Here is a 22,516-nt window from a genome sequence, read left to right on the forward strand (position 1 = left end):
TTCGAGTGCAGAGTCCAGCCAGCCAATCAGGTTGCTTGATACCGAGTTTTGAGTTCGATAGGACAGCGTGGAAAGTCAATTTAATTGTGTCTCTTCTTCTCCGTATCAAGCTGTGAACATCATACTGCTTGCTGACGAATTTGACATGTGTCTTGTGTGATACGGGAATGGACATTCCCAGCCTAAGAGCGCGTGCTGAAAAATAGTGCCTCCTAATTTTTTTATGTCAAAATTCAAAGATTTTAAATAAAACAAACGTTATTAATATTCTACATCTTAATTCTTAATGTCTACATATTTGCAGCCCTCTGTCGCTAGAGGGTTCCGAATTGCAGCGTCTAACATGGCGGTGTGTAACGTGACTATGACGGTGCGGTGCTACGGTCGCAGGTTCGAATCCTTCCTCGGGCTTGGATGTGTGTGATGTCCTTAGGTTAATTTAGGTTTAAGTAGTTCTAAGACTAGGGGACTGATGACCTCAGATGTTAAGTCCCATAGTGCTCAGAGCCATTTGAAACATTTTATGACGGTGCTTGAGAAACAACGTGCTGTAATCATGTTTTCAGTTCGAGTAATCCGTGTACACATGGAGAAACCTCTCCTTCAGTATGACTATGTCAGATCACACACGAGCACTTTGAAATGTGGCAATGTTGAGAAATAAATATGTAGACATGAAGGATAACGATGCAGAATGTTAAGAACGTTTATTTTATCTGAAAAGCCTTAAGAGTTTTTACATAAAAAATTCGGAGTCATTATTTTTCAGCGCCTCCTCATACTTCATCCAGAAGACCTGATGAAACTGTTGCTTGTTAGTGCTGCACTGCCGTAATTCTCAGATTCATTTCCAAGGCGTTCGGTGCAGCTAGGACCTCATGTAAGTAACATTAGCTTTTTTCCTATCAGTTCGCGTTTTTATTTGAATATTGAGTCACCTGAGCGTAAAGATCGTCTCTCACACTATGTTCCGTCACTTTAAATAATATTTTTGGTATTAGGAAGTTTATTGGCTTACTTTTCAGTCTTTTTATGTGAATGATATTGTACAGCCATGTCGTCCTTTAGATGCCATTCATATGTGTGTCCAAGACTTTTGGTATAAATCTTCTGAATAATAAGTGAACATAGGTTCAAATCTCTCTTAAATTATTTTCCTCACGAAGTCATTTTTCAAAACTAGTAACTGTGACGTTCATTCGCATATGTTATTATTTAAGCTTTTTAATTTCGAGTACCATGTATGAGAACAAGATAATTTAACTGTTTTCAGTAGAATTAAAATTTATAGAAACTGTTTTCAGCAGTCACATTATTTTCCAATTTTATGTATAGCTAGCTGTACCTTCCCACGCTTTGCTGTGGCTCAGTCTGCTTAAATGGAAAAGAAGAAAGGAAGCAGACTTTTCTAATGTGTATGGGAATCCCATTCTTTGTCCATCTCCTCCTTCTTGCCCCTGTCTCTATCCATTACCTCCTAACCCCTCGCTCTATCTCCTATTACCCTCCCCCCCTCTCTCTCTCTCCCTCCCTCACTGTGTCCATCTTCTCATCCCCTTCTCTCTCCGGCTACTCCTGTTGCCCCTCTCAATCCATCATCTCCTCCCACTTTCTGTGTCAATCTTCTCCCCCCCCCCTTGTTCTCCACTTCCTCCTGCCCCCTCTCTTTGTCCATCTCCTCCTTCTGTGTACATTTTCTCTGCATCTCCTCTTCCCTCCCCCTCCCCTCTCTATCCCATCTTGAGCCTTGTTTATTGTTACTGTGAATCCAGATTCTGTAGTAGTATTCTTATCAGAGACCAATAAATCATAAATACATCTTTTCTGTTTGTTACCAACGTTTCACTAACATTATATAATATATATATATATATATATATATATATATATATATATATATATATATATATATATATATATATATATAATGTTAGTTTTGTATATATCTATAGAAACTGTTTTCAGCAGTCACATTATTTTCCAATTTTATGTATTTTTTGGCATCTATTTCTTTATAAACTTTTTGAGTTTTTTATAATAACTTTTTTCTATTATTAGAGTTATAAAAATATGTGTGTATATATATATATATATATATATATATATATATATATATATATATATTTTTATAACTCTAATAATAGAAAAAAGTTATTATAAAAAACTCAAAAAGTTTATAAAGAAATAGATGCCAAAAAATACACCTGTATTAGAACGCAAAGTTTTGTCAGATTTTCAAAGCAATCGGTCAAGACCTTTCGGAGATGTACGATTTTGAACAAACGAAGATTTACATTTTTATTTACACAGATATTCAGCCAAAATAACGCGAGCATAAGAAGCGGAGAACTTCAAGACATGTCCTTCAGCAATGAACCTGTGCTGGAAATGAAAGATAAGTGATTTCCCTTGCATTTAAGTAATTGTATGAGGTACATCTGCGACAGATGTTTTGGTTTCATTTCTTTCTACTAGAAGTTTTACTCATGAAGGCATTAACTAGCAGTAGTATATGCTTCGGCGTTTCGCTTCTTTTCACGTACCGGTTTTTGCAAGAGAAGGCGCCTACTGGTATAACGTCACACGGGATTTCGCACAAATCTTTCCATGCGGCCTCTAATTCTAGCTATCGTGCCACTTGCATCCAAGACAACCTACTAGTATCAAGGGTGCTATCGGCCACAGGACTGCCGTGATGTGGCTGTGATACGCAGCACCCTACGCTGGTGTTACTCGACGGTTACAGGTTCTACTTTTTGTCACGCGTTGTTACTAGGTCACACAGATATGTTTCTGCTTATAAAATTGAGAAGCGATTTGGATTGCAGTATCTGAAGCGAGCTTTCCGTACGCAGTCAGTATTGCCAACAAATATAATGAAGAATGCGCGTTCTTGGGTGTTCAGAATGTACCTAAGCATATCAGTATCAGTTGTAAAGAAAAACATCAATACCAGTTAATAGTGTCACCAGGAACTGTCAAAACAAGGAGGTGAGCGGAATAACAGACGTATATACACGTATATAAGATGGACATTAACAAAAGCAAAACAATAATAATGGAATATAGTCGAGCTGAGGGAATTAGATTAAGAAACGGGACACTTACAGAAGTAGATGAATACTGTTACTTGGGCTGCAAAATAACTGATGATGGCCGGAATAGAATGGATATAAACTGCAGACTAGCAATACCAAAAAAAAAACTTTCTACAGAAAAAAATTTCGTAACATCGAATATAGATCCAACAATTACTGCAAAGCATGATGGGAACGTCGTCAAAGATAGACACTACTCCAAGAGGTAGACCGAATGGCAAATCCTCCGTTGTTCGTAGAAACACTGCAAAGGGGTCAAAGGATTTTGGAGGACCCCAACCAACATGTATGCAGCCCTCAACACTGAAATTTAAGAAAGCAACTATGTTTGCAACCCTAAATGTAAACTCTCTAATTAAAGTAGGAAAATTGAAATTATTGATTGAAAAGCTGAACCAGAAAGAAATTTTAATATGTGCATTGCAAGAAACAAGGTTTTTAGATGAAACTGCTTTAGATTTTGAAAACTATCGTTTATTTAAAGGAAAACCAGGTAAAATCTTAATGAAACAAATGCCATACCTGGGAACAGCATTTCTGGTACATCACTCAATTTTAGATTCAGTTACTAACTTCTACTCGAGTTCTGAGAGACTATCCATTCTTGAGATTAAATGTAAAAACAAAGGATACTCTATAATCAACTGCCATGCACCCATAAACCAGGACAACAAAAATAACCCGGAGAAAGTTGAAGAATTTTGGGAGATACTTGAAATGGAACTGGATAGGTGCTCAAAGAAGAACATCAAAATGTTAGTAGGCGATTTTAACGCACAAATAGGAAGGGAGAAAAAATACCATGGAACAGTAGGCCTCTTCCCAGGTCACAAAAGAACTTAAAAAAATGGAGAAAGGCTTATAGAGGTATGTAGGCATTTCAACTTGAAAATAATGACAACACATTTCAAAAAGCTGAGCCGAAAAACTAAAACATGGAGATCACCAAATCCACTTCTCGGAGAATTCCAAATTGACCATGTGGCTATCTCACTTCATTGTCAAGAAGAAATTCAAAACACTAAAGTGCTGAAAAGCCTTGATGTTGATTCAGACCACTATTTGACTACGATTAAATTCAGACCACTCCCATTTCGAAAAGAGAAGAAAACCTTTTACAAAATTCTAAAATATAACACAGAAACTTTAAAAAATGAAGAAATTAAACAACGATTTCAAAGAGCATTGCACAAAGATAGCGATGGCATATCCACAATAAATAAGGAAGCGGGATGGGAGGAGATCAAAAACGAAATAGTTGAAATAGCAAAAGAAAATTGTCTCGTGAAAAGAGTAAGAAGACATCCATGGTGGGACAATGAATGTGATGAGAACCTGGAGAAGAGACAGAAATTGTGGCAGAAATGGAACTCCACAAAAGATCCTCAAGATCTTGACAATTTTAAAATCCAGAGAAGAGAAACAGCTAAGCTTTTCCGTAATAAAAAAAGAAGACAATTTCAGGATAACCTAGAACAGATTGAGGAAGACTTTAAAAGAAATAATTCTAGAGATTTCTACAAAACTTTTAGAAAACAGCTAACCAAATACCAATCCCCAAATTTATGTTTTAAAGATGAAGAGAACAAGCTAGGTTTGACAAACAAGACTAATTGTGAAATATTAGCAAAATATTTCGAGAATCTACTAAATTGTGAACCCCCCAAAGATAAAATGAGTTTTGAAAACCACCGAAATACTAATACCGAGTCAAAACCTCCAGACGCTGAAGAAATAAAACACATAATACACAGTCTAAAAAACAATAAAGCCCCAGGTGAAGACTCCATAGTACCAGAAATCCTAAAAATAATGGATACCAACCTCCCACAAGTTTTGGAACATATGTTTAAGAAGATCTGGGACGAAGAAAGAATTCCTGAAGACTGGCAGTGTGCCCTGATACACCCACTACACAAAAAGGGGGATAAGATGAATGTTAATAATTATAGAGGGATCTCGCTACTACCAGTAGGATACAAAATTTTGTCAAGGAAATTACTTCAAATCGTGGAGCCAGTTCTGGATAAAAAAATAGGTGAATATCAAGCAGGTTTTAGACAAGGTAGATCCTGTGTTGAACAAATATTTAACCTGAAAACACTAATTCGTTACAGAATCTCAAGAGGCCAGAGATTTGCAATAGTATTTGTAGATTTCAAAAAAGCATACGACTCGGTAGATAGAGAAACATTACTGAAAGTATTGGAAGAATTTGGGGTCGATAAGAAAACAATTCAAATTATCAAACAGACGCTAACAAACAGTAAGGCCAAAGTTAAATTTATGGGTGAAATTTCAAGGAAGTTCGAAATTAAAACAGGTGTTAGACAAGGTGATGGTTTATCCCCAATCCTCTTCAACTGCGTACTGGAAAAGATATTGAGAATATGGAAAGAAGAACTCAAAGGCACCAAGAATGACATCAGAATTGGAACAAAAAAAGAAAAAATAGAAGTGGACTGTTTAGCTTTTGCAGACGATCTGGCAATAATTACAGAAAACGAAGAAATAGCTCAGAATTACTTGGAGAAACTACAAGAAGTTTCGGCCAGAGCTGGACTGCAGATTTCATTTGAAAAAACCGTGTATATGTCTAATCATAGAAATAACAAGAAAAATCTTATTACTAAATACGGCAATATTAAGAGAGTAGAAAAATTTAAGTATTTAGGTGAAATAATTCAAGTGAATGGTTTAGACAAGAGTGCAAACCAGGCGAGAGCAAGGAAAATGGAATTTGCTTTTCAAAAAACCAAAGACATATATAACAAAAAAAACATTTCGATTCAAGCTAAATTAAGACATTATAAAACTGTCATTAGACCAGAATGCCTGTATGCATCGGAGTGCCTAACTCTTAACAAAAAGGGGGAAATAGAAAACATGGAAAGGAAAGAAAGGAAAATTTTGAGAAAAATATTAGGACCGAGAAAGATTGGAGAAGAGTACAAGCTAAAGAGTAATAAGGAAATATACAAAACTATTGAGAAAGTGAGTGATGCAATGCGTAAACGCAGACTAACGTTTTATGGTCACCTGTCGAGGATGGATGGAAACAGACTAACAAGAAAAGTGTTTGAACATAGTAACAGGAACGAAAAAACCAACAATAAATGGATACAGATGGTGAAAAAGGATTTGGCCTATTTTAATGTCACCCGTGAGTCAATCAGGGACAGGAAAAAGTTTAGACAAATAGTGAACGAAATTAAGTGTTTTCCAGAAGAAACGAAACTAAAGAATAATAACAGGAAATGGTCGGAAGAGCGGAGGAGGAACCATTCGAAAATGATGAGGAAATATTGGGAAGAGAGAAAAAAGATCAAAAAGCCGGGCAAGTGAATTGTTGAACGTGGTCCAAAGATGGCCGAAATCGAAAGAAGAAGAAGAAAGTATTTGTATGGCATGTAGTCATATAGGACGATAAACAGTTTTTAGAAGACCAGAATAGAAGCTTTTGAAATATTGTCCTACAAAAGAATGCTGAAGATTGGATGGGTAGATCATGTAACTAATGAGGAGGTACTGAATAGAACTGTGGAGAAAAGAAATTTGTGACGTAATTTGACTAGTAGGGATCGGTTGATAGGACACATTCTGAGACATCAAGGGATCACCAATTTAATACTGGAGATAAGTGTATGGGGTAAAATTTGTAGGAGACCAAGAGATGAATACAGTAAGCAGATTCAGAAGGCTTTAGGTTACAGAAGTTATTCAGAGATGAAGACGCTTGCATGGGATAGAGTAGGATTGACAGCTGCATCAATCTTTCAACTGAAGACCACAACAGCAACTTATAGTCTACACGTTCAGTGTAATAACAGGTGCTTGACAGATATCAAGTTGTCTACCCCAGTGCATCACTGTCATAGAAAAGGCAGCTACTTATACACTCCTGGAAATTGAAATAAGAACACCGTGAATTCATTGTCCCAGGAAGGGGAAACTTTATTGACACATTCCTTGGGTCAGATACATCACATGATCACACTGACAGAACCACAGGCACATAGACACAGGCAACAGAGCATGCACAATGTCGGCACTAGTACAGTGTATATTCACCTTTCGCAGCAATGCAGGCTGCTATTCTCCCATGGAGACGATCGTAGAGATGCTGGATGTAGTCCTGTGGAACGGCTTGCCATGCCATTTCCACCTGGCGCCTCAGTTGGACCAGCGTTCGTGCCGGACGTGCAGACCGCGTGAGACGACGCTTCATCCAGTCCCAAACATGCTCAATGGGGGACAGATCCGGAGATCTTGCTGGCCAGGGTAGTTGACTTACACCTTCTAGAGCACGTTTGGTGGCACGGGATACATGCGGACGTGCATTGTCCTGTTGGAACAGCAAGTTCCCTTGCCGGTCTAGGAATGGTAGAACGATGGGTTCGATGACGGTTTGGATGTACCGTGCACTATTCAGTGTCCCCTCGACGATCACCAGTGGTGTACGGCCAGTGTAGGAGATCGCTCCCCACACCATGATGCCGGGTGTTGGCCCTGTGTTCCTCGGTCGTATGCAGTCCTGATTGTGGCGCTCACCTGCACGGCGCCAAACACGCATACGACCATCATTGGCACCAAGGCAGAAGCGACTCTCATCGCTGAAGACGACACGTCTCCATTCGTCCCTCCATTCACGCCTGTCGCGACACCACTGGAGGCGGGCTGCACGATGTTGGGGCGTGAGCGGAAGACGGCCTAACGGTGTGCGGGACCGTAGCCCAGCTTCATGGAGACGGTTGCGAATGGTCCTCGCCGATACCCCAGGAGCAACAGTGTCCCTAATTTGCTGGGAAGTGGCGGTGCGGTCCGCTACGGCACTGCGTAGGATCCTACGGTCTTGGCGTGCATCCGTGCGTCGCTGCGGTCCGGTCCCAGGTCGACGGGCACGTGCACCTTCCGCCGACCACTGGCGACAACATCGATGTACTGTGGAGACCTCACGCCCCACGTGTTGAGCAATTCGGCGGTACGTCCACCCGGCCTCCCGCATGCCCACTATACGCCCTCGCTCAAAGTCCGTCAACTGCACATACGGTTCACGTCCACGCTGTCGCGGCATGCTACCAGTGTTAAAGACTGCGATGGAGCTCCGTATGCCACGGCAAACTGGCTGACACTGACGGCGGCGGTGCACAAATGCTGCGCAGCTAGCGCCATTCGACGGCCAACACCGCGGTTCCTGGTGTGTCCGCTGTGCCGTGCGTGTGATCATTGCTTGTACAGCCCTCTCGCAGTGTCCGGAGCAAGTATGGTGGGTCTGACACACCGGTGTCAATGTGTTCTTTTTTCCATTTCCAGGAGTGTAGTATATCTTAACTCCTCTAGATTTTATAAATCGCCGATGATATCCCGGGCTATTCTGCATAACTTTAATTGGTCATTCGTACTACAGTATTGGAAGATTTAGACCAATAGGATGAGATGAATGCTACCCAATCAGTATTTTAACGAAGCTACCTTGAACGAAATTAGAATTCTCACAGTTCAGTTAGCTCTACGTCTAGGTTGTATTTCTAGGTTGCTGCTTGTTACACTGCCGAAGAACACTGGTGAGCATGTTTATTACTTATGCCATGTCGCTAGCGTTCCTGGAAATCAAAGGAAGAAGCATTTCCACTATGTCGCAGAAATGATGTTTTAGCTGGAAATTATCGTCTTAGCCGGCCTGGGTGACCGAGCGGTTCTAGGCGCTACAGTTTGGAACCGCGATACCGCTACGGTCGCAGGTTCGAATCCTGCCTCGGGCATGGATGTGTGTGCTGTCCTTAGGTTAGTTAGGTTTAAGTAGTTCTAAGTTCTAGGGGACTGATGACCTCAGAAGTTAAGTCCCATAGTGCTCAGAGCCATTTGAACCAATTATCGTCTTAGTTAGTGACTGTTCTACGTTGAAAGACAACTATTTCTTTAGACGATGGTCGCTATGGTGTGGATCTGGTAGTTCGGTCTCAACATGCCTAGTAAAATGTTGAAATACAGCATTCGTCTGGATAAACTCTCATATCGGTACTAAAAACAATGAAATAGCAGACCAACTAGCAAACGATACAATTCTAAGCGGAAGACGTATAGAAAGTAAAATCCAAGACATATTCTTGAATTCGAACAACCGATTCTTTCCTGTCAGACAATATGGAACGAAATAAGAGGTAAAACTATTGAAGTCTACAGGCTTTCATACCAAGACAGCCATTATATATGAGACCGATCATTTCCCCACAAATCTGGCTAAAACCTTTACTAAAGACAACTTCCCTTGTGATGACATAACGCTCGGTGATCTGACGCAAAGCCACTTTCTCTGGAAGTTGTGCAAGGAAGCAGGAGCTCTTTCTTGGTGGTCGATCACTGCCTACCGCTCTGCACAATTCCAATGCTTGGAGAGCCAGAGAGGGTTGTGTCTGATACCATAGATAGGTTTGTTGCAAAGGAAGACATGGAAATCAAAAAGCAGTGATACAAATTAAATGTATTTTTAATCTATAATACTATGTAAATACGTTAGTACGCTCTATACTGCGTACATCAAACGAGAAACGTTAATTATTTGTATTAGAGGAAGTATTAAATTTATAAATAAAAATAGCCAATGCACGCCGGAAGCTGTGGACGACTACGCTATTACAAGCTGCAATAGATAAAATGGAAATTTGCTGTGTGAATAATCATAACATCGTTTCAGTATTCAGGACCTGCAAAACTACAAGACGCCACTATCTCATACGCCACCTGTAACGTGAATGCAGTCTCCACAGCACTGCATATAACATTCCTTCCTTAGACTCTCTTTTGCCTGTAGACACTGCCAGTTAAAAATTTACAGAATATCAAGAATGATTGAAACATCCAGATGACTTTATTAACTGTACAATCAAATCTGAATCGAAAGTGGCTTTCTGTTGATATGTTGAAAATATGTCAAACTGTGTCACAAAATAATGGGAATTTACGACAGTACCGCTGCCGTATTATTATCTTTAATCCATATTAGCTATGTGTGGTATAAAATGACATGTTTGTTCGTCCAGTAGTTTAAAAAAATCCTGAACGCGTTCGTGACACAAGTGTAACTTACCAAACGCTTCGAGAGAAAGGCACTTTTATTTGGTTTCACACGGCCTTGTTAAAAGGAACTATGGATACCCTATCCAGCACAGCAGAGGCACTCTACGTCTGCTTCCCAGAATACCGGCCGTCTCAAGTTCGCCCTCTCATCGCAGGCAGTAGGTCCCAAAACCCACATTCGCAGAACCGAGGAGCGTGGGGCATTTTCTCACGCGGAAAGCTACATCAGAAACAGAAACGTCGATAACTGCGTTATGAACTGCAAATGCCACTTCCGAGTGACTCATTTCATTTATTCTCGTTTCCTGTTTCCCTTATCAATAGAGGCACTATCAATAGCGGTACCTAAAAAAGTAGAGCGATTAACCTACTGGGGACATAATGCAGTTCTGTTACGACGTATCTGCAGCTCGAAGGCGAAGCCTGACTGAATATTCAGTAAATAATAGCTTTCAATTTTTTACGCAATGAGAGCGTTTACTTTCAGTAGATTATAAACTGAAGCGCCAAAGAAGCTGGTATAGGCATGCGTATTCAAATACAGAGATATGTAAACAGAATACGGCGCTGCGATCGCCAACGCTTAAATAAGACAAGAGTCTGGGGCAGTTGTTAGATCGGTTACAGCTGCTACAATGGCAGGTTATCAAGATTTAAGTGAGTTTGAACGTGGTGCTATAGTCAGCGCGCGAGCGATGGGAAACAGCATCTACGAGGTAGCGATGAAGTGCAGATTTTCCCGTTCGACTATTTCATGAGTGTATCCTGAATATCAGGTACCCAGAAAAACATCAAACCTCCGACTCGCTGAGTCCGGGAAAAGACCCTGCAAGAACGGGACCAATGACGACTGAAGAGAATCGTTTAACGTGACAGAAGTGCAACCCTTCCGCGAATTGCTGCAGATTTCAGTGCTGGGCCATCAAGAAGTGTCAGCGTGCGAACCATTCAACGACACATCATCGATATGGGGTTTCTGAGCCGAAGGCCCAATCGTGTACCCTTGATGACTGCACGACAGAAAGCTTTAAGCCTCACCTGGGCCCGTCAACACCGCCATTGGACTGTTGATGACTGGAAACATATTTCGTGCTCGGACGGGTCTCATTTCAAATTGTATGGAGCGGATGGACATGTAAGGGCATGGAGGCAACCTCATAAATCCATGGACACTGCATGTCAGCTGGGAACTATTCAAACTGGTGGAGGCTCTGTAATGATGTGGGGCGTGTGCAGTTGGAGTGATATGGGACCCCTGATACGTCTAGATACGACTCTGACAGGTGTCACGTATGTAAGCATCCTGTCCGATCACCTGCGTCCATTCATGTCCATTGTGCATTCGACGGTCAATTCCAGCAGGACAGTGCGACAATTCACACGTCCAGAATTTCTACAAAGTGGCTCCAGGAACGCTGGCCAACAAACTCCCCATACATGAACATTATTGAGCATATCTGGGATGCGTTGCAACGTGCTAGTCAGAAGAGATCTCTCTCTCCTTGTATTACGGATTTATGGACAGCCCTGTAGGATTCATGGCGCTATTCCCTCTAGCGCTACTTCTGACATTAGTCGAGCTCATGCCACGTCGTGTTGCGGCACTTCCGCTTACTCGTGGGGGCCCTACAAGATATTAGGCAGTTGTACCACTTTCTTTGGCTCCTCAGTGTGATTTGTGGCATTAAGTGATAGGAGCGATTTATGACAGGGTAAGTTCATATTATTTTCACAATGAATTCTACATCAAGAAAGGGCGACGAGTCTGGAATGAAGATAAATAAAGAAAAGACAAAAGAGATGAGAATAAGCAAAAAGAAGCTCAAGTTAACATGTTTTTCAGAATGAGATTTTCACTCGGCAGCGGAGTGTGCGCTGATATGAAACTTCCTGGCAGATTACAACTGTGTGCCGGACCGATACTCGAACTCAGGACCTTTGCCTTCGTGGGCAAGTGCTCTACCACCTGAACTACCCAAGCACGACTCACGACCCGTCCTCACAGCTTCAATTCTGCCAGTACCTCATCTCCTACCTTCCAAACTTCACAGAAGCTCTTCTGCAAACCTTGCAGAACCAGCACTCCTGGAATAAAGGATATTGCTGTACACACCCTATAATACCCAGTAGCACGTCCTCTTGCATTGATGCACGCCTGTATTCGTCGTGACATACTATCCACAAGTTCATCGAGGCACTGTTGGTCCAGGTTGTCCTTCAGCGTGGTTCGTGGGTCACGTCGTCCATAATCAACCCTTTTCAATCCATCCCAGGCATGTTCTATAGGTTTCGTGTCTGGCGAACATGGTGGCCACTCTAGTCGAGCGATGTCGTTATCTTGAAGTAAGTCAATCACAAGATGTGCAGTCGTCCATGAAGACGAATTCCTCGTCAATATGCTGTCGATATGGTTGCACTATCGGTCGGAGGATGGTATTCACGTATCGTAGTACAACCGTTACGGCGCCTTCCATGATCACCAGCGGCGTACGTCGGCCCCACATAATGCCACCCCAAAACAGTAGGGAACCTCCACCTTGCTGCACTCGCTGGACAGTGTATCTAAGGCGTTCAGCCTGACAGGGTTGCCTCCAAACAGGTCTCCAACGATTGTCTGGCTGAAAGCAAATGCGACACTCATCGGTGAAGAGAACGTGATGCCAATCCTGAGCGGTCCATTCGGCATGTTGCTGAGCCCATCTGTCCCGCGCTGCATGGTGTCGTGGTTGCAAAGATGGACCTCGCCGTGGACGACGAGAGTGAAGCTGCGCATCATGCAGCCTATTGCGCACCGTTTAAATCGTAGCACGACGTCCTGTGGCTGCACGAAAAGCATTATTCAACATGGTGGTGTTGCTGTCAGGGTTCCTCCGAGCATTGATCCGTAGGTAGCGGTTTTATTTATTTAGCTTATGGCATGACACACTACATTGGATACAGCATAAAAGAGAATATACACTGTTAAAATATAGGATACAAACATAATAAAATACAATCATAACAATAAATGTACAACTACATTACAAAACAATAAGAGGGGATAAAGTTCAGATTCCAGTATTTTCAGCAATCACAATTCCACACTTAGATTCTGCAGCCATTACACAGCTTGTGGTATTGCCCTCAGGAAGTCGTAATCAGTGCCAATGAACGCCCTCAGTGGACACTCGCTGACGCTGTGGTGGATGGTTTGTTCTTTGGCACCACAGTCGCAACCAGGGACTGGTCTCGTTCCATCTGTACATCGAGGATCCGCATCGGCCATGGGCTCTCCGTATTCTGTTCAATGTTACCCAGGTTTTCCTTCGGAGGTGAAAGCTCGCTGGATGGTTGGGAGTCTCAAATAAATTATGCCATATTGGATTGTCTCTGTTTTTCTAGTCCGTTCGCCAGATTTCAACGCCGTTGTAGTTTTGGGGCAGAAGTTACTGTGCAGTCTTCACAGGGGGATTTATGGATTTGAGTCTTCTAAACACAGTAAGGTCCTGCTGGATTGGCAGTGCTGTATTACTGGAGATCTTTTTAAACTCTCTTACGGTCAAATAAGGCAGAAGGGATAGATAATATTCCATCAGAATTTCTAAAATCATTGGGAGAAGTGGCAACAAAACGACTATTCACGTTGGTGTGTAGAATATATGAGTCTGGCGACATACCATCTGACTTTCGGAAAAGCATCATCCACACAATTCCGAAGACGGCAAGAGCTGACAAGTGCGAGAATTATCGCACAATCAGCTTAACAGCTCATGCATCGAAGCTGCTTACAAGAATAATATACAGAAGAATGGAAAAGAAAATTGAGAATGCGCTAGGTGACGATCAGTTTGGCTTTAGGAAAAGTAAAGGGACGAGAGAGGCAATTCTGATGTTACGGCTAATAATGGAAGCAAGGCTAAAGAAAAATCAAGACACTTTCATAGGATTTGTCGACCTGGAAAAAGCGTTCGACAATATAAAATGGTGTAAGCTATTCGAGATTCTGAAAAAAGTAGGGGTAAGCTATAGGGAGAGACGGGTCATATACAATATGTACAAAAACCAAGAGGGAATAATAAGAGTGGACGATCAAGAACGAAGTGCTCGTATTAAGAAGGGTGTAAGACAAGGCTGTAGCCTTTCGCCCCTACTCTTCAATCTGTACATCGAGGAAGCAATGATGGAAATAAAAGAAAGGTTCAGGAGTGGAATTAAAATACAAGGTGAAAGGATATCAATGATACGATTCGCTGATGACATTGCTATCCTGAGTGACAGTGAAGAAGAATTAAATGATCTGCTGAACGGAATGAACAGTCTGATGAGTACACAGTATGGTTTGAGAGTAAATCGGAGAAAGACGAAGGTAATGAGAAGTAGTAGAAATGAGAACAGCGAGAAACTTAACATCAGGATTGATGGTCACGAAGTCAATGAAATTAAGGAATTCTGCTACCTAGGCAGTAAAATAACCAATGACGGACGGAGCAAGGAGGACATCAAAAGCAGTCTCGCTATGGCAAAAAAAGCATTTCTGGCCAATAGAAGTCTACTAATATCAAATACCGGCCTTAATTTGAGGAAGAAATTTCTGAGGATGTACGTCTGGAGTACAGCATTGTATGGTAGTGAAACATGGACTGTGGGAAAACCGGAACAGAAGAGAATCGAAGCATTTGAGATGTGGTGCTATAGACGAATGTTGAAAATTAGGTGGACTGATAAGGTAAGGAATGTGGAGGTTCTATGCAGAATCGGAGAGGAAAGGAATATGTGGAAAACACTGATAAGGAGAAGGGAGAGGATGATAGGACATCTGCTAAGACATGAGGGAATGACTTCCATGGTACTAGAGGGAGCTGTAGAGGGCAAAAACTGTAGAGGAAGACAGAGATTGGAATACGTCAAGCAAATAATTGAGGACGTAGGTTGCAAGTGCTACTCTGAGATGAAGAGGTTAGCACAGGAAAGGAATTCGTGGCGGGCCGCATCAAACCAGTCAGTAGACTGATGACAAAAAAAAAAAAAAAAAAAAAAAAAAATGAGTATATTGCGTCGTCGTATATAAGGCGGTTAGATGTTACTGAGGACTGGTAGCCAGTAGAGTGGAGTTTTTTTAATAGCTCCAGCAATTATTCGCATCGTCTGATTTAGCACCACATCTACTTTTCCCACGTGCGGTCTGCTTAGCCTCACCGATGGGCAGTATTCAGCTGTTGAGTAGACCAAGCTTAGAGCGGTGGTATGGAGTGTCTCTGCACCTGCTCCCCAGGTCATTTACGCTAATTTGTGGAGTATGTAGTCATCCATTGCAGTAGTAGCCCTTCGGCGACTCGAGCGAGGCATGTCACTGACATTTCCTGTCTCTCTGTATCTCCTCCATGTCCAAACAACATCGCTTTGGTTCACTCCGAGACGCCTAGACACTTCCCTTATTGAGAGCCCTTCCTAGCACAAAGTAACAATGCGGATCGGTTAGAACGTCAGTGACAGAGCCGCTCGAGTTCCTGCTGCTAATAAGGCGAGTACGCCATTAGTTTATTACACATTTTTACGAGTTCAAAACAGGAGCTACTTCGGTAATGGATAGGCACTGTGATTGCTACGTGGAGATGCGAGCTGAGTTGGTGACCATTCGCTCACAGCTCCATGCAGTGTTGCCTTCCGTCACACAGCGTGACGCTGCTGCCAAGGAGCATCACTGTGGGTGGTCTGACGAGGGTATGCGAGGGACGTCGAGCACGACACACGTGTCCCTCGATCGGTCCACTGCTGTGACCGCCCCAGGTGCAGCCTGCACTGAGGTTGACCCCTCACCCGTGATCGAGTGGGAAATCATTCCAAAGTCTGGCAGGCAGCGAAAGACTTCCCGAGGTGCCGATCGTAGGGCCTCCCACGTTCGTTTGACAAACAGGTTTCGGGTGTTATCTGTGGCTGACAAAGTCTGTAAGCCGGATCCAGTCGTCCACCCTATTACAGAGGAAGCTTCTCAGCCCGCAAGGTCTGGGCATTCACGGAGGGTGGGTTTGCTGGTAGTTGGGGCACGGCTTCCAAGGAGGGGAAAGATGCCAGTATGCACTCCGTGTGCATATCGAGGGGAGTCATTCCGGATGTGTAAAGGGTGCTTCCGGATGCCATGAAGAGTATGGGGTGCAGCCAACTGCAGTTGGTGGCCCATGTCGGTACCAATGACGTGTGTCGCTCTGGGTCGGAGGAGATTCTCTCTGGTTTCGGGGGATAGAGGAAATGGTAAAGACTGCCACTCTTGCTTGCAAGATAAAGGCGGAGCTCAACATCTGCAGCTGTGGTCCGGTGCAGATCCGAGTGGAGGGTCTGAATCAGAGACTCAGGCGGTTCTGTGACCGTGCAGGCTGCATATTCGTTGACTTGCGCCATCGGGCGGTGGGTTTCCGGGTTTTGCTTAATAGGTCAGGAGTCCATTACACCCAGAAAGCGGCTACACGGGTAGCGGGGGTTGTGTGGAACGGACTGGGCAGTTTTTTAGGTTAGAGGGTCTCAGGAAACCACAGAAAGTGCGTCCGTCTGAAAGGGCGAAGGAAAACACAGTAAGGTAGTTGTATAAACGATCGGTATTGTAGCGTAAATTGTCGTGGGAAGGAACCAGAGCTCCAAGCCCTAATAGAAAGCACTGAAGCTCAAATAGTTATAGGTACGGAAAGCTGGCTGAAGCTGGAAATAAGTTCATCCGAAATTTTTTCAAACGACCTAACAGTGTTCAGAAAGGATAGTTAAATACAATTGGTGGTGGAGTATTTATTGCTGTCAGAAGATACTGTTGCTGAACAGTTGAAAGACAACTTGAGTCATATTTAAAATAGGTAACCCACTCATACAATTATAGTCGGTGCCAACTTCAGTCTACCCTCAATACGCTGGAAAAATTATATGTTTAAAGCCGGCGGCAGGCATGAAACGTCATCCGAAATTGTACTGAATGCTTTTTCAGAAAATTATTTTGAACAATTACTTCATGAGCCCACTCGAAACGTAAATGGTTGCGAAAGCATCCTTGACCTCTTAGCAACAAATAATCCCGGACAAATAGGGATTATCAGGACGAATACAGGGATTAACGACCACAAGGCAGTTGCTGCTAGGTTGAATACCGTTAACACCCGCAACCATAAAAAAGAAACGCCAAGTACATATATGCTGATAAAAATGCTCTAAACGCCTTTTTAAGAGACAGTCTCCACTCTTTCCGATCTGATCACGTAAGCATAGAAAAGATGTGGAATGATTTCAAAGGGATCGTATCGACGGCAATTGAGAGATGTTGTTGTGGTCTTCAGTCCTGAAACTGGTTTAATGCAGCTCTCCATGTTACTCTATCTTGTGCAAGCTTCTTCATCTCCCAGTACCTACTGCTGCGTATATCCTTCTCAATCTGCTTAGTGTATTCATCTGCTGGTCTCCCTCTACGATCTTTACCCTCCACGCTGCCTACCAGTACCAAATTGGTGATCCCTTGATGCCTCAGAACATGTACTAACAACCGATCCCTTCTTCTGGTCAGGTTGTGCCACAAACTCCTCTTCTCCCCAATTCCATTCAATACCTCCTCATTAGTTATGTGATATACCCATCTAATCTTCAGCATTCTTCTGTAGCACTACATTTCGAAAGCTTCTATTCTCTTCTTGTCTAAACAATCACCCATGTTTCACTTCCATACATGGCTACACTCCATACAAATACTTTCAGAAACGACTCCCGGACACTTAAATCAATACTCGATGTTAACAAATTTCTCTTCTTCGGAAACGCTTTCCTTGCCATTGCCAGTCTACATTTTATATCCTCTCTACTTCGACCATCATCAGTTATTTTGCTCCCCAAATAGCAAAACTCCTTTACTACTTTAAGTGTCTCATTTCCTAATCTAATTACCTCAGCAACACCTGACTTAATTCGACTACATTCCATTATCCTTGATTTGCTTTTGTTGATGTTCATCTTATACCCTCCTTTCAAGACACTGTCCATTCCGTTCAACTGCGCTTCCAAGTCAGATCGGCGAACCTCAAAGTTTTTATTTCTTCTCCATGGATTTTAATACCTACTCCGAACTTTTCTTTTGTTGCCTTTACTGCTTGCTCAATATACAGATTGAATAGCATCGGGGGAGAGGCTACAACCCTGTATCACTCCCTTCCCAATCACTGCTTCCCTTTCATGTCCCTCGACTCTTATAACAGCCATCTGCTTCCTGTACAAATTGTAAATAGCCTTTCGCTCCCTCTATTTTAACTCCGCCACCTTCAGAATTTGAAAGAGAGTATTCTAGTCAGCATTGTCAAAAGCTTTCTCTGAGTATACAAATGCTAGAAACGTAGGTTTGCCTTTCCTTAATCTTTCTTCTAAGATAAGTCGTAGGGTCAGTATTACCTCTACGAAATCCAAACTGATCTTCCCCGAGGTCGACTTCTACCAGTTTTTCCATTCGTCTGTAAAGAATTCGCGTTAGTATTTTGCAGCTGTGACTTATTAAACTGATAGTTCGGTAATTTTCACATCTGTCAACACCTGCTTTCTTTGGAATTGGAATTATTATATTCTTCTTGAAGTCTGAGGGAATTTCGTCTGCCTCATACATCTTGCTCACCAGATGGTAGAGTTTTGTCACGACTGGCTCTCCCAAGGCTTTCAGTAGTTCTAATGGAATTTTGTCTACTCCTGGGGCCTTGTTTCGACTTAGGTATTTCAGTGCTCTGTCAAACTCTTCACGCAGTGTCATATCTCCCATTTCATCTTCATCTACCTCCTCTTCCATTTCCATAATATTGTAATCAAGAACATCACCCTTGTATAGGCCCTCTATATACCCCTTCCACCTTTCTGATTTCCCTTCTTTGCTTAGAACTGGGTTTCCATCTGAGCTCTTGATGTTCGTGCAAGTTGTTCTCTTTTCTCCAAAGGTCTCTTTAATTTTCCTGTAGGCAGTATCTATCTTACCCCTCGTGAGATAAGCCTCTACATCCTTACATTTGTCCTGTAGCCATCGCTGCTTAGCCATTTTGCACTTCCTGTCGATCTCATTTTTGAGACGTTTGTATTCCTTTTTCCCTGCTTCACTTACTGCATTTTTGTATTTTCTCCTTTCATCAATTAAATTCAGTATTTCTTCTGTTACTCAAGGATTTCTACTAGCCCTCGTGTTTTTACATACTTTAACCTTTGCAGCCTTCACTATTTCATTCCTCAAAGCTACCTATTCTTCTTCTACTGTATTTCTTTCTCCCATTCCTGTCAATTGTTCCTTTATGCTCTCACTGAACCTCTGGTTCTTTCAGTTTATCCAGGTCCCATCTCCTTAAATTCCCACCTTTTTGCAGTTTCTTCAATTTTAATCTACAGTTCATAATAGATTGTGGTCAGAGTCCACATCTGCCCCTGGAAATGTCGTACAATTTAAAATTTGGTTCCTAAATCTCTGTCGTACCATTATATAATCAATCTGAAAGCTTCTAGTATCTCCAGGGTTCTTCCATGTATACAACCTTCTTTCACGATTCTTGAACCAAGTGTTAACTATGATTAAGTTATGCTCTGTGCAAAATTCCACCAATGCATTTCTTCCCCCCAATCCATATTCACCTAATATGTTTCCCTCTCTTCCTTTTCCTACTCTCGAATTCCAGTCACCCATGACTATTAAATTTTCATCACCCTTCACTTCCTGAATAATTTATTTTATCTCATCATACATTTCATCAATTTCTTCACCATCTGCAGAGCTAGTTGTCATATAAACTTGTACTACTGTAGTAGGCGTGGGCTTCGTGTCTATCTTGGCCACAACAATGCGTTCACTATGCTGTTTGTAGTAGCTTACCCGCACTCCTATTTTTTTATTCATTATTAAACCTACTCCTGCATTACCCCTATTTGATTTTGTATTTATAACCATGTGATCACGTGACCAAAAGTCTTGTTCCTCCTGCCACCGAACTTCACTAATTCCCACTATATCTAACTTTAACCTATCCATTTTCCTTTTTAAATTTTCTAACCTACCTGCCCGATTAAGGGATCTGACATTCCACGCTCCGATCCGTAGAACGCCAGTTTTCTTTCTCCTGATATCGACGACCTCTTGTTTAGTCCCCGCCCGGAGATCCGAATGGGGGACTATTTCACCTCCGGAATATTTTACCCAAGAGGACGCCATCATGATTTAATCATACAGTAAAGCTGATGCCCTCGGGAAAAATTATGGCTGTAGTTCCCCCTTGCTTTCAGCTGTTCGGAGTACCAGCACAGCAAGGCCGTTTTGGCTAGTGTTACAAGGCGAGGTCAGTCAATCATCCAGACTGTTGCCCCTGCAACTATTGAAAAGGCTGCTGCCCCTCTTCAATAAACCACTGGTTTGTCTGGACTCTCAACAGATACCCCTCCGTTGTGGTTGCACCTACGGTACGGCTATCGTTGAGGCACGCAAGCCTCCCCACCAACGGCAAGGTCCCATGGTTCATGGGGGTTGGGGGCGGGGGGGGGGGGGGAATTGAGAGATATATACCAAATAAATTAATAAGCGATGGTACTGATCCCCCATGGTACACAAAACGGATCAGATCGCTGTTGCAGAAGCAACGGAAAAAGCATGTCAAATTTAAAAGAACGCAAAATAATTTCCAAAACGAATCTCTGTCTCGGAATCTGGCAAAAAACCCAAAGAGATTCTGGTCGTATATAAATCACACCAGTGGCAAGACGCAATCAATACCTTCACTGCGCGGTAACAACGGTGAAGTCACTGATGACAGAGCCACTAACGTAGAGTTATTAAACATGGTTTTCGAAACTCCTTCACCAAAAAAGACGGAGAAAATTTCCTGACTTCCAATCAAGAACAATTGCGAAGATGAGAAACATAGAAGCAGCTATACTCGGTATAGAAAGCAGCTTAAATCATTTAATAAAGGCAAGGCCTCCGGTCCAGACTGTATACCAGTCAAGTTTCTTTGAGAGTATGCTAAAGCGATAACTCCATATTTAGCAATTATATACAACCGCTCGTTCACAGAAAGTTTCGTACCTAAAGACTGGAAAATTGCTCAAGTCACACCAAAAAGGGAAATAGGAGTGATCCGCTGAATTATTAGCCCATGTTACTAACGTCGATTTGCAGTAGTGTTTTGTAAGATAAATTGTATTCGAACATTATGAATTACCTCGAAGAAAACGATTTATTGGCACATAGTCAGCACGGATTCAGGAAACATCGTTCTTGTGAAACACTACTAGCACTTTATACCCATGAAGTAATGAGTTCTGTCGACAAGGTATGTCAAATTGATTCCATATTTTTAGATTTTCAAAAGACTTTCGACACCGTTCCTCACAAGCGTCTTCTAGCCAAACTGCGTACCTATGGAATATCGCCTCATTTGTGCGACTGGATTCGTGATTTCCGGTCAGAAAGACCACAGTTCTTAGTAACTGAAGGAAAGTCATCGAGTAAAACAGAAGTAATATCCGGCTTTCCCCAGGGAAGCGTTCTAGGTCCTCTATTGTTCCTGATATATATTAACGACATAGGAGACGATCTAAGTAGCCCTTTTAGATTATTTGCAGATGATGCTGTCATTTACGGCCCTGTAAAATCATCAGATGACCAAAACGAATTTCAAAATGATTTAGATAATATATCTGTGTGGTGCAAAAAGTGGAAATTGACCCTGAATAAAGGAAAGTGTGAGTATTAAAAGAAATCCGCTAAATTTCGACTACGTGATAAGTCACACAAATCTGAAGGCTGTAAATTCAGCTGAATACTTAGGGATTACGTGGTGTGCGTACTGTAAGACCTTCGGTACACACACCATCAGATTATTTGACTTGTCGCTCTAACGAAGTAGGCGAGTGTCAGCAATATGTCTCGTGGTCTTATCGTGGTGTGTTTTATCTTCTGCCGTTAGGTCAGACGATAGAAATGCCACTTGCACACTTAGAGTAGCAGATTGACGGTGACCAACTTTAAACAGAACTTGATTAATTTTCACACACATTTATTAAAATAATAATAATCATAAACTTTACTTAACTTGATTCTGGATGCTATTTACAACTGACACTCTGAAGTTCCTTTGGTCTTGGTATGTTAATCTTATTCTCACATATCTCTGATACTTGACAAAGTGTCTATTCATTTATCTTCATGGCTATGTACAGGAATATGATAATCTTATTAGGCGCAGACTGAAACTTGACTATAGACTGGTACAGACAAATGCAGACAAATGCAGACTGACTAATCGGAGGTCTGTACACTCGTTATAATACCTCGCGCGTTCAGGTATCACTGCGCGAGTGTGATCCGCAAGGACAAAAGGTTCTAC

At 42.1% G+C, this 22,516-nt stretch overlaps 1 protein-coding gene across 1 annotated transcript in view; it reads right to left on the minus strand.

The window, feature by feature from the left end:
- Positions 1–22,516, minus strand: part of LOC126259486 (soluble guanylate cyclase 89Db-like) — a 497,463-nt gene that overhangs the window by 162,052 nt on the left and 312,895 nt on the right. The gene's annotated exons all lie outside the window — the stretch shown is intronic.

The sequence above is a fragment of the Schistocerca nitens genome, chromosome 5 (assembly GCF_023898315.1).
Source record: "Schistocerca nitens isolate TAMUIC-IGC-003100 chromosome 5, iqSchNite1.1, whole genome shotgun sequence".
NCBI lineage: Eukaryota > Metazoa > Arthropoda > Insecta > Orthoptera > Acrididae > Schistocerca > Schistocerca nitens.